Source organism: Aotus nancymaae, unplaced genomic scaffold (genome assembly GCF_030222135.1).
Source record: "Aotus nancymaae isolate 86718 unplaced genomic scaffold, 86718_ANA_hifiasm-v0.15.2.pri h1tg000057l, whole genome shotgun sequence".
Taxonomy (NCBI): Eukaryota; Metazoa; Chordata; class Mammalia; order Primates; family Aotidae; genus Aotus; species Aotus nancymaae.
In genome coordinates, this window is record NW_026988471.1 from 30,963,143 (window position 1) to 30,978,141 (window position 14,999).

At 38.3% G+C, this 14,999-nt stretch overlaps 1 protein-coding gene and 1 pseudogene across 2 annotated transcripts in view; one reads left to right on the forward strand and one right to left on the reverse strand.

The window, feature by feature from the left end:
* Positions 1 to 14,999, reverse strand: part of MEMO1 (mediator of cell motility 1) — a 152,369-nt gene that overhangs the window by 123,581 nt on the left and 13,789 nt on the right. The gene's annotated exons all lie outside the window — the stretch shown is intronic.
* Positions 3,131 to 4,026, forward strand: LOC105733159 (heterogeneous nuclear ribonucleoproteins C1/C2-like; annotated as a pseudogene).

The window sequence follows — 14,999 nt, forward strand, 5'->3', positions numbered from 1 at the left end:
CAACAACAAAAAAGACAACTCAATTTTAAAATGGGCATAAGACTTAAGTAGACATTTCTCCAAGGAAGAAATACAATGACCAATAAGCACATGAAAAGATGATCATCCTCTCTGGCAATCATGGAAATGCAAATCAAACCACAATGAGATACCACTTCATATCTACTAGGATGGCTATTTTTTAAAAAGGGAAAATGGCAAGTGACAGCTAAGAGACAGACGAATCCTCGTATATTGCTGGTGGAACTACAAAATGGTGAAGTCACTGTGGAAAACATTTGTCAGTTCCTAAAGAACTTGAACATAGAATTGCCACTAGCAATTCCACTCTTAGGTATATACCTAAAAGAATTAAAAACAGGCCAGGCACAGTGGCTCACAATTGTAATCCCAGCACTTTGGGAGGCTGAGGCAGGAGGATCACAAGGTCAGGAGTTCAAGACCAGGCTGACCATCATGATGAAACCCTGTCTCTACTAAAAATACAAAAATTAGCAGGGTGTGGTGGTGGGCACCTGTAATCCCAGCTACTCGGGAGGCTCAGGCGGAAATATTGCTTGGACTTGGGAGGCAGTGGTTGCAGTGAGCCAAGATCACACCACTGCACTCCAGCCTGGGTAACAAAGGAAGACTCCATTTCAAAAATACAAAACAAAACAAAAAAAAGAATTAAAAACAGGTATTCAAACAGAGATACCTGTACACAAATACCGATGGCATCACTGTTCACAAAAGCCAAAAGGTGGGACAGTCTTTTGAAATGTCCATCAACAGATGAATGAATTAAAAAATTTGTTATATACATAAAGTATTATTCAGTCATAAAAAGGAATGAAGTACTGACATATGCTACGATGTGAATGAACCTTAACAGTACCAAGCCGGACATGAGAAATCACAATACTGTACCATTTCATTTATATAAAATATCCAAAATAGGTAAATCCATAGAGACAGAAAGCAGAATTGTGGTTTATGGGGGATAAGAGAAGGGAAAGGAGAGTGACTGCTCTCCTAGGGGTTTCCTTTTGGAATTAAAAAAATGTTCTGAAACCTGACACAGGTGGTAGTTGCACAACACTGTAAATGTGTTAAATGCCAATGAAATACACACTCTATAATTGCTAATTTGCATTATATGAATTTCACCTCAATAAAGCCAACAAAGAAAAAAGACAATTTAGATAAATCTTTAGTTTGTGGGGGTTCATAAGTATGATAAAAATTAAAAATTAGTTGAAGCAGAAACTGGTAAGTGATTGTCGCTCACTCGCTCCCTCCCTCTAATCTTTTCTACCAGTTTAATATTATGGACATTCACAAACATGCTAACTTCCTCTGTAACACAAAAAGAGGAGCACTTCTTTATTTACCATGTTTTTGCCTGATAATCAACAAAGTTAATGTATGACATCATTTGCAATTAATTTAAATATGCACACTTAATGCCAATTACTATAATATAATGGTGTGAAAATCATACTTTCAGTTTTATATTCGAAATATACTTATTTAAGGTACTTATCCCTAACAAGATGATTTATGTAATGAATATTTGAGGTGTTTCATACTTTTCTAATGACTCAAATTTGCTTCTAAGTAAAAATTAAAACATTTGTATATGCATACAGTTTGTTTTGGTGGGGCTTCAACACCGCCAGAAATCTAGCATCTCAAACCATAGAACACCAATAAACTTATGAAACATCTAGGAACAGAGTATTCCTTTTATATTTTTTGGACAAGGTCTCACTCTGTCGCCCAAGCTGAAGTGCAGTGGCGTGATTTTGAACCTGGGAGGCAGAGACTGCAGTGAGTTGAGATCGCCCCACTGCACTCCAGCCTGGACGACAAGAGCAAAACTCCATCTCAAAAAATAATAACGTTTATTCCTATTTAGTCTGCAAAAGGAAAGTAAAACTAATATAAAAGAATTATTTTAAAAGAGATACACATGCACACCAGGTTGGTTAGTAGAATGATACCTAAATTCTCCTGGGACAAACAAAGCTCCTTTTAGACAAAACTAGAGTTTGAAGAAATTTTTCCTCTCCAGATCTATGTGACAGTCAGAGCAGTCAGCAGGCAACATATAAAACATTTTGGGACTTTTGGAGACCAGTTACGTAAAAGCCCACACTTCTCTTGAACCCACCCTATCTCCTACACACATGGACTGTGCCGCCCAGATCTCAAAAGTACAGCACTTAGCTTCCACATCCATTAGTGTGTATCTAGAAAAAGACAGTAGTGTCCTAGTTTCATTTCTTCCTAAGAAGCAGAACACTTTAATGATGAGCTAAGAAAGGAGTTTAAACTCTGATACATTTAAAGTGGCAAAAATGAAAAATGCTGAAAATGATGTCAAAATAAGCATTAGTGCTCAGTAACAAGTCACATTCCTAAAAATTACTAAAAAATACATACTCATATTAAAAATATAGAGACAATAAAAAAAGAAGAGCCCATAATTTCCAGAGTTGGACTGTACATACAGTGGCACAATCTTGGCTCATTGCAACCTCCATCTCCCAGATTCAAGTTAATCTTCTGTCTCAGCCTCCTGAGAAGTTGGAATTACAGGTGTGCATCACCATGCCCTGCTAATTTAATCTGAATTACTTATGTTTCTTCTGAGATTAGTACTCCACAACTGAACAACAGATGTGGAAGAGATAAAGTAGCAAATGGAAAAGCAAATTCTCACAGTTTAAAATTTTTAAATAGAGTTAAAAGTAGAAAAACTACTAAACAGCACAAAAAGGCTAAACTTAAATGCTCTCTCCATGTACATTCCAAACTTAGAAAGTATAATTCAGAACTATAAAGAATATACTTTCGGCCAGGCGCGGTGGTTCACGCCTGTAATCCTAGCACTTTGGGAGGCCGAGGTGAGTGGATCACCTGAGGTCAGGAGTTCAAGACCATCCTGGCCAACATGGTGAAACCTCATCTTTTAAAAAAAAAAAAAAAAAAAACGCATTTCGTGAAGAGACGAAGACTGAGCGGTTGTGCCCGCGTTGCCGACCTCGAGCAGCAGTTGGCTTCTCCACGTAGAAACCAGGAGTAGGAGACTCAGAATCAAATCTCTTCTCCCTCCTCCCTCCTGTTTCCAGCTTTGTGAGAAACCTTATCAAACACAATGGCCAGCAACGTTACCAACAAGACAGATCTTCGCTCCATGAACTCCCATGAGTTCACTGGGAATCTCAACACTCTCGTGGTCAAGAAATCTGATGTGAAGGCAATCTTTTTGAAGTATGGCAAAATTGTGGGCTGCTCTGTTCATAAGGGCTTTGCCTTCATTCCATATGTTAATGAGAGAAATGCCCGGGCTGCTGTAGCAGGAGAGGATGGCAGAATGATTGCTGGCCAGGTTTTAGATATTAACCTAGCTGCAGAGCCAAAAGTGAACCGAGGAAAAGGAGGTGTGAAACGATCTGCAGCGGAGATGTACTGCTCCTCTTTTGACTTGGACTATGACTTTCAATGGGATATTATGATAGGATGTACAGTTACCCAGCACGTGTACTGCCTCCTCCTCCTCCTATTGCTCGGGCTGTAGTGCCCTCAAAACGTCAGTGTGTATCAGGAAACACCTCACGAAGAGGCAAAAGTGGCTTCAATTCTAAGAGTGGACAGCGGGGATCTTCCAAGTCTGGAAAGTTGAAAGGAGATGACCTTCAGGCCATTAAGAAGGAACTGACCCAGATAAAACAAAAAGTGGGTTCTCTTCTGGAAAACCTGGAAAAAATTGAAAAGGAACAGATCAAACAAGCAGTAGAGATGAAGAATGATAAGTCAGAAGAGGAGCAGAGCAGCAGCTCCGTGAAGAAAGATGAGACTAATGTGCAGATGGAGTCTGAGGAGGCTGCAGATGACTCTGCTGAGGAGGGGGACCTACTGGATGATGACGATAATGAAGATCGGGGGATGACCAGCTGGAGTTGATCAAGGATGATGAAAAAGAGGCTGAGGAAGGAGAGGATGACAGAGACAGCGCCAATGGCGAGGATGACTCTTAAACACATAATGGGCTTTAGAAATCTTATCCCATTATTTCTTTACCTAGGCGCTTGTCTAAGATCAAATTTTTCACCAGATCCTCTCCCCTAGCATCTTCAGCACATGCTCACTGTTCTCCCCATCCTTGTCCTTCCCATGTTCATTAATTCATATTTCCCTGCACCTAGTCCCACTTTCACTTCCTTTGATGCTCCTAGTTGTTTTAAGTCTTACCCTGTAATTTTTGCTTTTAATTTTGATACCTCTTTATGACTTAACAATAAAAAGGATGTATGGTTTTTATCAACTGTCTCCAAAATAATCTCTTGTTATGAAGGGAGTACAGTTCTTTTCATTCATACATATGTTCAGTAGTTGCTTCTCTAACTGCAAAGGCAATCTCATTTAGTTGAGTAGCTCCTGAAAGCAGCTTTGAGTTAGAAGTATGCGCGTTACACCCCAACATTAGTGTGCTGTGTGGGGCAGTTCAACACAAATGTAACGATGTATTTTTGTGAATGAGAATTGGCATGTCAAATGCATCCTCAAGAAAAATAATTAGTGTTACAGTCTTAAGATTTGTTTTCTAAAGTTGATACTGTGGGTTATTTTTGTGAACAGCCTGATGTTTGGGACCTTTTTTCTTCAAAATAAACAAGTCCTTATTAAACCAGGAATTTGGAGAAAAATCAAAAAAAAAAAAAAAAAAAAGAATATGCTTTCGGCCAGGCATGGTGGCTGGTAGCTCACACCAGCACTTTGGAAGGCCAAGGAGGGTGGATCACTTGAGGCCAGGAATTCTAAACCAGCCAGGCCAACATGGTGAAACTCCATCATACAAAAAATAAAAAATTAGCTGGGCGTGGTGGCACATGCCTGTAATCCCACCTACTCAGGAGGCTGAGGCATGAAAATCACTTGAACCTTGGGGGGCAGAAGTTGCAGTGAGCTGAAATCACACCATTGAACTCTCCAGCCTGGGTGACAGAACAAGACTATCTCAAAAAAAAAAAAAAAAAAAGAATATATTTTCAAAACTAATATAAGATATTCCAGAAAATTACTTTTAAGTAATTTTTCAGTTAAGGATAATTAAATATCTCAACTGTCAGAAGAATATCCATTTCTAAAAATTCACATTACTATGATCATATTTGTTTTTGCTTTTTGCTAATCAATACAAAATATAGCTTTTTTTTCTTTTAGGGAGTCTTTCATTTCCTGATGAAATTAAACACCAAAAATCTTTCAAACAAAAATATAAATTTTCAGATTATAAACAAGATTTATAATGAGACTGGATAAACAAAATGAAAATGTTAACTAAGCAACATTACTGAGACTGCATATATGGCTTATCCTCTTTATTGGCAATCAATTATTGAGACCTTCGTGTGTATGATACTACCTACAAAACAGCCATGTCCATCAGAAGGCCTATCTAGTTGGGTAAACAGCTAAATAAAACAAGGTAGGATATATGCAGCACCTAATGAGGAATTTATAGTTCAGAAGAAGAAAAATGTTGGGAAGAAAAAGGGACAAACTAGAAAGCAGCAATAGAAAAGCAGAAGATGGCAGGGTATTTCAAACAGAAAGCAGCAATGAATAAAAGCATAAAAGTGGATATGACAAATTCAGTTCATGAAACAAAAGCCTGCAGAGTTGAGAAGGGGAAAGCTGGAATAGGTGAGCCCTTTAAAGCCTAGTTAAGCAGTTTGCTCATTTTCTATATACACAGTCAACGAACTACTGATGGTTTGGGACTTCTTATACTTGAAAAAATTTATCATATGCACTGTATAGTTTAAGCAACATGCATGGCTAAAATCTTTTTTTTTTTTTTTTTTTTGAGATGGAGGTCTCACTCTGTCACCCAGACTGGAGTGCAATAGTATGATCTCAGCTCACTGTAACCTCCGCCTCCCAGGTTCAACTGATTCTCCTGCTTCAGCCTCCCGAGTAGCTGGGACTACAGGCTCTTGACACCACACCCGGCTAATTTTTTTGTATTTTGTTTTAGTAGAGACGGGGTTTCACCATGTTAGCCAGGATGATCTCGATCTCCTGACCTTGTGATCTGCCCAACTCAGCCTCCCAAAGTGCTGGGATTAGTCATGAGCCACCGCGTCCAGCGCATGGCTAAAATCGTTAACCTTATGTCACCATGATGTCTGCAAGAAAACAGTATCTTTAATTTTACACATTAGAGAATTTTCTCATAATTATCTTGCTTTTATTTTTACTTTATTTTATTTATTTATTTTTTTATTTATTTATTATTTTTTTTTTTTTGAGACGGAGTTTCGCTCTCGTTACCCAGGCTGGAGTGCAATGGCGCAATCTCAACTTACCGAAACCTCCGCCTCCTGGGTTCAGGCAATTCTCCTGCCTCAGCCTCTCGAGTAGCTGGGATTACAGGCACGCGCCACCATGCCCAGCTAATTTTTTTGTATTAGTAGAGACGGGGTTTCACAATGTTGACCAGGATGGTCTCGATCTCTTGACCTCGTGATCCACCCGCCTCGGCCTCCCAAAGTGCTGGGATTACAGGCTTGAGCCACCGCGCCCGGCCTATTTTATTTATTTATTTAATTTTTAGAGAGGGTCTCACTCTGTCACCCAGGCTGGAGCGCAATCGTGCGATCTCAGCTCACCACAACTTCTGCCTCCTAGCTACAAGTGATTCTCCTGCTTCAGCCTCCTGAGTAGCTGGGACTACAGCATGTGCCACCACCACCACCAGGCCTGGCTAATTTCTGAATTTTCTGTTAGAGACGGGATTTCACCATGTTGGTCAGGCTGGTCTCAAACTCTTGACCTCAAATGATCCACCTGCCTCAGTCTCCCAAGGTGTTGGGATTACAGGCATGAGCCACCACCCTCAACCTATCCTTGCTTTTATTTTTCACTATGAAACTTCACAAAAAAAAATATGTATAATGAGTTATTTTGTAAAATTTTATATTCAAATAAACATATGCTTAATAACCTACAATACTGCTGTATTAAAACCTTGTATGAGAAACAATATGAAATAGTGACTAAGAGCTCCAACTACAGAATCACCTGGTTGAAAAACCAGCACCAACTGCATGATTTTGAACAACCCGAGGCTCAGTTTTTTCATATGATTGCTGTATTAACAGAGAAATGCATCCAGGCATGGTGGCTCTCACCTGTAATCCCAGCACTTTGGGAGACTGAAGCGGGAGGATCATTTGAAGTCAGAAGTTTGAGACCAGCCTGGCCAACATGGTGAAAACCTGTCTGTACTGAAAATATAAAAATTAGCTGGGTGTGGTGGTAGGCACCTATAATCCCAGCTACTTGGGAGGCTGAGGCAGGAGAATCACTTGAACTCGGGAGGCAGAGGTTGCAGTGAGCCCGGTATCAGGTCATTGCATTCCACCCTGGGCAAGACAGTGAGACTCTGTCTCAAAAAAAATAAAAGAGAAATGCAAGTGCAAATGCCTGGCATATAGTAAAGGCTCAACAAATGTTGGCTATAATTATTAAAGAGAATCCAGAAGCTCATACTGGAGTGTAGTGGCATGATCATCAAAGCTCACTGGGCTTACACAACCCTCCCACCTCAGCTTCCCAGGTAGCTAGGACTACAGGTACATGCCACCATGACCAGCTAGTTTTTTAATTTTTGGTAGAAATAGGGTCTCGCTATGTTGCCCAGACTGGTCTCAAACACTTGGCCTCAAGTGATCCTCCCACTTTGGCCTTCCAAAGTGCTGGGGTTGCAGGCATGAGCCACCGCATCGGGCCTAAAATGCGTCTTCTCATTTTGAGGAAAGCCTCAAACACTGGATACTATTAATTACTCAATTTGTCTCCTTGTTACTCACTATTTTTTCTCTTTTGAAATGTATTTTCCCAAACAATACCTAATAATTTACTTCCATTATTGGCAAACTTTACACATTAGGTATGTTTCAAATTTTTTTTCATAAGGCAATAATTTGCCTATGGAATCACATTTTTCCAGATCTTAGCATTCTATGAAACACTTTTCTATCCCACAAAAAAAAAAAAAAAATCTTGAAGTATTTCACACTGCTATAAAGATACCACTCGAGACTGCGTAATTTATAAAGGAAAGAGGTTTAATTGACTCACAGGTCCACATGGCTAGGGAGGCCTCAGGAAATGTACAATCATGGGAGAAAGTGAAGGGGAAGCAAGGACCTTCTTCACATGGCATCAGGAGAGAGAAGAGAAAAGCCCAGAAGAAATTGCCATTTATAAAACACATGAGATAGCAGAGAGGAAGTGGTCCCCATGATCCAATCACCTCCCACAAGGTCTCTCCCTCAACACCTGGGGATTATAACTCAAAAGAATATCTGGGCACTTTGGGAGGCCGAGACGGGTGGATCACGAGGTCAAGAGATCGAGACCATCCTGGTCAACATGGTGAAACCCTGTCTCTACTAAAAATACAAAAAATTAGCTGGGCGTGATGGCGCGTGCCTGTAATCCCAGCTACTCAGGAGGCTGAGGCAGGAGAAGTGCCTGAACCCAGGAGGCGGAGGTTGCGGTGAGCCGAGATCACGCCATTGCACTCCAGCCTGGGTAACAAGAGTGAAACTCCGTCTCAAAAAAAAGAAGATTTGGGTAGGGACATAAAGCCTAACCATATGACTTGACATTAAGATATTAACAATCATCACATATAGGAATCCTAACATTGAATGCAAGAACCATCCCTAATGTTCATTTTATTTTTCTTTGCTGTCCTTAAAAGTTAACTAATACTAAACTGATCTTAACATGAGCTTTCACAATTATTAATTATATATATTAAGTAAAATATATTTCTTATTTTTCAGAAAGTCATCAAAATTTATGAATCTGCTATGGATAGATACTAGTGGGGATAGCACAATGTCAATGTACTTAATGCCTTGAACTATACACTTAAAAATGGCTAATAAGGTAAATGTTATATAATTTTTTTTTGAGGCAGAGTCTCGCCCTGTTACCCAGGCTGGAGTACAATGGTATGATCTTAGCTCACTGCAACCACCAGCTCCTGGGTTCCCAAGTAGCTGGGACTACAAGGGCACACCACCACGCTCGGCTAATTTTTTGTATCTTTAATAGAGACGGAGTTTCACCATGTTGGCCAGGCTGGTCTCTTACTCCTGACCTCGTGATGCGCCTGCCTCAGCCTCCCAAAGTGCTGGGATTACAGGTGTGAATCGCTGTACCCGGCCAATGTTAGGTAATTTAAACCACAATTTTTGTTAATAAAAAAATAAAGTATTATTTGTGAATCTGGATTTTAAAAAACAAAAAGCAAGCTAAAAACTATGGTATTGGAATGTCATGCCATTGCTTGATGATTGTCAGAAAAACCATAATTTAAAGATAGATATTGATAACTTCTAGTGTTGGCTCTTCTGAACTGCAGTGGGGGTTCATTTGTACTTATTTTCTACTTCCCACAACTCCTTGTAAAATGCTACCATGTAGTTAGTCAATAATTATTAACTGATATATAGAAACTAGCCATTTATTAATATAACAGATGATGGATTGCATCCAAGTCCAAATCAGAAACTGTATTAATTTTAAAAACTGGATTGTATCCAAGTCCAAATCAGAAACTGTATTAATTTTAAAATAAAACTGTCTTAACTCAGTTATTTTAAAACGTATTTTAAATTTAAAAAGAACGGAAACTAATGATCAAATTATATTGATGCCAAAGTTACATTAGCAATGAAATTTTAAAATATTTTGCCAGGCACAGTGACTCACATCTGTAATCCCAATACTTTGAGGGGCTGAGGCAGGAGGATTGCTTGAAGCCAGGAACTGGAGACCAGCCTGGGCAATAAAGCAAGACCCCCAACTCTACAAAAAAATTTAAAATTAGCTGGGCATAGTAACACACACCTGCATTCCCAGCTACCTGGAAAGCCAAGACAGGAGGATTGCTTGAACCTAGGAGTTGGAGGCTGTACAATGATCTATGATCACATGTGCCTAGGTGACAGAAGACACTGTCTCTAAAAATAAAAATATAAATAATTTTTAGAATTTTTTTTTATTTTTAAGTCATTGCTCTTCATTCAGTACTGGTCTGTTATAAACATTCTAAATGCATGAGTCAAATTTCTTTATTTGAACTCTCTCTGCCATTTCACATGGCTTCCTATTGTAATTAGAATAAAACACAAACTATTTTACCAACCCTATATAAGATTATATATGAAACAGTTTTAACCTCCTTCTCCAAAATTTTTCACTATATTTCAGCTATACATTCCCTCTAAATGGAGATCTCTCCCACTGAGAACGTCACAGCATTTGGGATTTCAATTTAATTTCTACCTGCACAGAAAAGCCACCTCTTAACCCATATTTATAATAACTTCTAGTCACTTCTGCATTACTCGTTGACCATACCCAAATGGAGAGGCAAGCAGTGGCAAGCATGGTAATATAAGGCATAATCCAGGACCCTTCCATCTAGTAACAGGTGACTAGAACAGGAAGAGCTGGCAGTCTCACTAGCCAAAGAATTCTACACAAAGTAAACATGGTGACTAGATAAACTATCAGTGTCCAACTCTCCCTCCCATCTTCCTCACATAGTTTCAATAGTCAATAGTACCAATTCAGAAGAAGCAGACCTTGAATCACCTAACGTCAAAACAGTAGAGCATAAGTGTTTATCAGAATCACATATGGAACTTTAGAAGAAAATACACAAGCCTACAATCCCCATTACTAAAGCAGTGACTGACTGACTGAACAGATCTGAAGTAGGGCTCCACAGACAATTCTTACTACTGTCTCTAGTTGAGAACCACTGCAGGGGTGGAGTAGTTAGAACTCCCTGGTTTCCTAAATGACTGCCCATTTCCTCAACCACAGTCTGTCTTCCCGAAACCTTGTTATGCAGCAGTTGGGATTTTTATGTCACTTACCTTCCCATAATAAATCTCTATTCCTTGAGATAACTTAAACCTATCTCTCTGCCTTAAAACCTCAACAATATATTATCTGACTTGTGGCATGAAAGCCATGTATCCAGATGTTAAAAATAATCACCAAACAAATGTTCTTCCTTGCCACATTTGGCCCAATCTTTCTAAACATTGTGATATTTATCAATCTTATACCCAAACTTCAAATGAAACCACAAACAAGAACCAAAGAAGAAAAGCATTTGCATTAACAAAATCAACGTTTTAGTTAATATAATACAAGGAAAACTCATGTATTTTACTCCCAAGAAAGTTCCCAAAAATTAAAGACTTAACTTCACTCAATTCCAATAAATTTATTTTCCAAACACCCAACACCTCAGGACCACAGGTTCTTTTTTGAAAAGCAACAACCAAGGGGAAAGTGACGGACTGCTACAAACAGGCATAATGACACCTAAAAGAAATAAAAAATGCATACACACATTTTTTCAAAGAAACAGATTTTTAGGCATTTGTCAAACCACAGAACTGAAATCATAAAGAATGAACTTTAATGTATGCAAAGTAACCAAACAAAAAAATTTACCAGTATGTCAGGAAATCCTAGGATGAAATATAGATAATAACAAATGAATCTAACTGTATTACAAATACAAAATACAACCTCACTGAAGGGAGTGGGGAAAAAAGCTGCTATAAAGTTTAGTAACTTTCCAAAGTTACTTAACTTTAGGGAATGATGTTTGATTAGAAATTATAAGCAAAAGGCACAAAAGCTGTATAAAAACTTATACACTAGTTGGTAAATTTGTTTCAATCAGAGGTATAGGTTAACAATTCTAAGCCTGTTTTTCATGTATACTGGCACTGAACAAATGGGTAAAATGAACAGTAGATGGGGGGTGGGAGCTAGGTTTCTCAATGTTGAGGAAGGAAATTACAGATAAGTACAAGGAAAACAGTAAAATGAACCTTGTGGTACTGGACTAGAATTGGAGAAATAACTCATGTTAAGTTTAATATACATAGGCTGGATGCAGTGGCTCACACCTGTAACCCCAGCACTCTGGGAGGCTGAGGCAGGCGGATTACCTGAAGTCAGGAGTTCAAGACCAGCCTAGCCAACATGGCAAAACCATCTCTACTGGAAAAAAAAAAAAAAATACAAAGATTAGCTGGGTGTGGTGATGGGAGCCTGTAATCCCAGTTACTTGAGAGGCTGAGGCACAAGAATGGCTTTAACCCTGGAGGCAGAGGTTGCAGTGAGCAAAGATTTCGACATTGCATTCCAGCCTGGGCGACAGAGCAAAACTCTGTCTCAAAAAAAAAAAAAAAAAGGAAAAAAAGTTTGATACGCATATAAATGCATAGATACAGAAATAGAGATATGTATGTACATAAGTTGCTACAAATAAATATAGTTCCTGTCTCTACCCCGACAGGACTTAGAAGCAGTGACATCCAGTAGTCATGAACACATCCAATGCCCAAATCTTGGTTTCTAAATACCATTTCCCAATAATAAAAGAAAGCAAGGCTCCTTGGAGAAATAGCACATTCTATCCACAGGGCAGAAAAATACAAGATGAGTTTGGAGCATCCTGAAGAAAGCAAGGGAGTGCTTAAAAGTCAAAAGAATGAAACATGCCAAAAGGATTCAGGTACCAACCTAAAAATACTCCCAATAGCTAAGGCTGAAAAATTCTGAGCAACAAAATAGTGTGGGATTGGATTACCTTCCAAAGTACAAAACAAATATACATGAGTCCATACTGATATAAATAAGTTGAGTGGGGAGGGGCAGAGAAAACCTTCCTTAGAGAAGAATTCAAGTAATATATGTAGATATTTCCTCATCCAAAAGAGTGGGTTGGACTTTAGCAACTCATAACCAAAGAATACAATATGGGAAGAGGAAGATAGCAACTTTACAACAGAGAAAACTGGCAAACACTCACTACCTTAACCAAACGAACAAGGTTAACCACACCAACAATAATTTCACATAACCCCAACATACAATGAAGCCATTATACCTCTGTGATATTCATCCCCAAAACTGGTAACTCCAATCTAGTTGGGGGGAAAAAAATCAGACAAATGCAAATGAAGGAACATCCTACAAAATGCCTGACAGTGTTTCTCAAAACTGTCTTGGTCATGAAAAATAAAGAAAAATTAACAACTTGTCACAGATCAGAGAAAACTAAAGACATGATCACTAAACACAATGTGGAATCCTTGATTAGACCGTAGAACAGAGAAAGGACATTAGTGTAAAAACTGGTGAAATCAAATAAAATCTGGAGTTAATTGTACTGACCAACTACTATTTTTAGTTTTAACAAATGTACCATGTAACACTAAGGTGTTACTGTAAGATGTTAACAGTAAGGGAAATTGGGTAGGAATATATAGAAATTCTGTACTACTTTGTAACTTTGCAGTAAATCTAAAACCATTCCAAACTAAAGGGTTATTAAAATAATAATAAACATGAATAGTACATAAATCTGAAGTCATTTAAAGAGCAGGCAAATATCACGAAATTCCTCACTAAATCCTGACAGTGTCACTATTTTCCACCACAGTAAAATATGGTCCCCACTGATTTCTTAAGAAAATAAGAGATACGTATTTCCAAGTCCCTAAAATGAAAGCTATAAACACTAAAAGTATTTACCTAAAATAATTAACAAAATGATTCTTAGATAATTATAAACAGCAAGGATTTTAATCTTATTCATTTACACATTTATTTATTTATTTAGTGAGATGGAGTCTCACTCTATCACCCAGGCTGGGGTGCAGTGGCACAATCTTGGCTCACTGCAACCTCCACCTCTTGGGTTCAAGTGATTCTCATGCCTCAGCCTCCTGAGTGCTAGGATTACAGGCGAGCACCAACATGCCCAGCTAATTTTTGTATTTTTAGTAGAGACGGGGTTTCACCATGTTGGCCAGACTGGTCGTGAACTCCTGACCTCAAGTGATCCATCCACCTCAGCCTCCCAAAGTGCTAGGATTACAGGCATGAGCCACCACACCCGGCTTACAGACTTATTTTCCACCAGAAATTAGTGTTGCTCCCCTTTACATGGATTTAACAATTGTTTAGAATTACATTTATTCATTTATTAATAGAAAATGTCCTATTCCACAAGCAATTTTATACACCAGAAGCCCTCATACGTATGTAATGTTTAACTTAATAATATAGCAGAAAAAAGTTATTTATGCAAAACCTTTACTAATAAATATAACTGGCTTCACCAGCCAGGCACAGTAGTTCACACCTGTAATCCCAGCACTTTGGAAGGCCAAGATGTAAGGATTGCTTAAAGCCAGGAATTCAAGACCAGCCTGATCAACATGGTAAGACCCCGACTCTATTAAATGTATATATTTATATATATATTTATATAGCTTGTCTGAAGGCTAGTGAGTTAACTCAATAGATTATTCACAGTTACATATTGAACTCCTTATTCTAGTCTTTCCTCCCTTCTTACTACTACACTTGACTAACCTAGTTTTTAAATTTAAAAATAATACTGTTACCTTCATTCATTATTTATTGTGTAACCAAAATAATTTTTTTCCATATATCCTTTTCACTCATTCATTCATCTATTTATAAATTTATTTAATAAGTTTAGCAAAATACCTATTATGTACCAGGATTGTTTCTGATTATGAGGATAGAACAATAAATAAGACAGGCAGGTCTACATTCTCATGGAACATATATTCTAAAGGAGAGAGGCAGACAGTAAGTAACAACTTAAGTAACTTCAAATTGTGATAAACACTATAAAAGAAACAAACAGAAACATTTATTTCACTGCTATTCTATGTGCAATACAGAAAAACAGACTACTTCCAAAAAAACAGACAGGAAGGGCACCTTTAAGTGTGTGACAACCAAATTGTTATCTGAAGGATAAAAAGAGTCAAGAAAAGATCTGGGGAAAGAAATGTCTAGGAAGAGAGAATAGCAAATGCAATGGCCCTAAGGTAAAAGAGTGTAGCATGTTG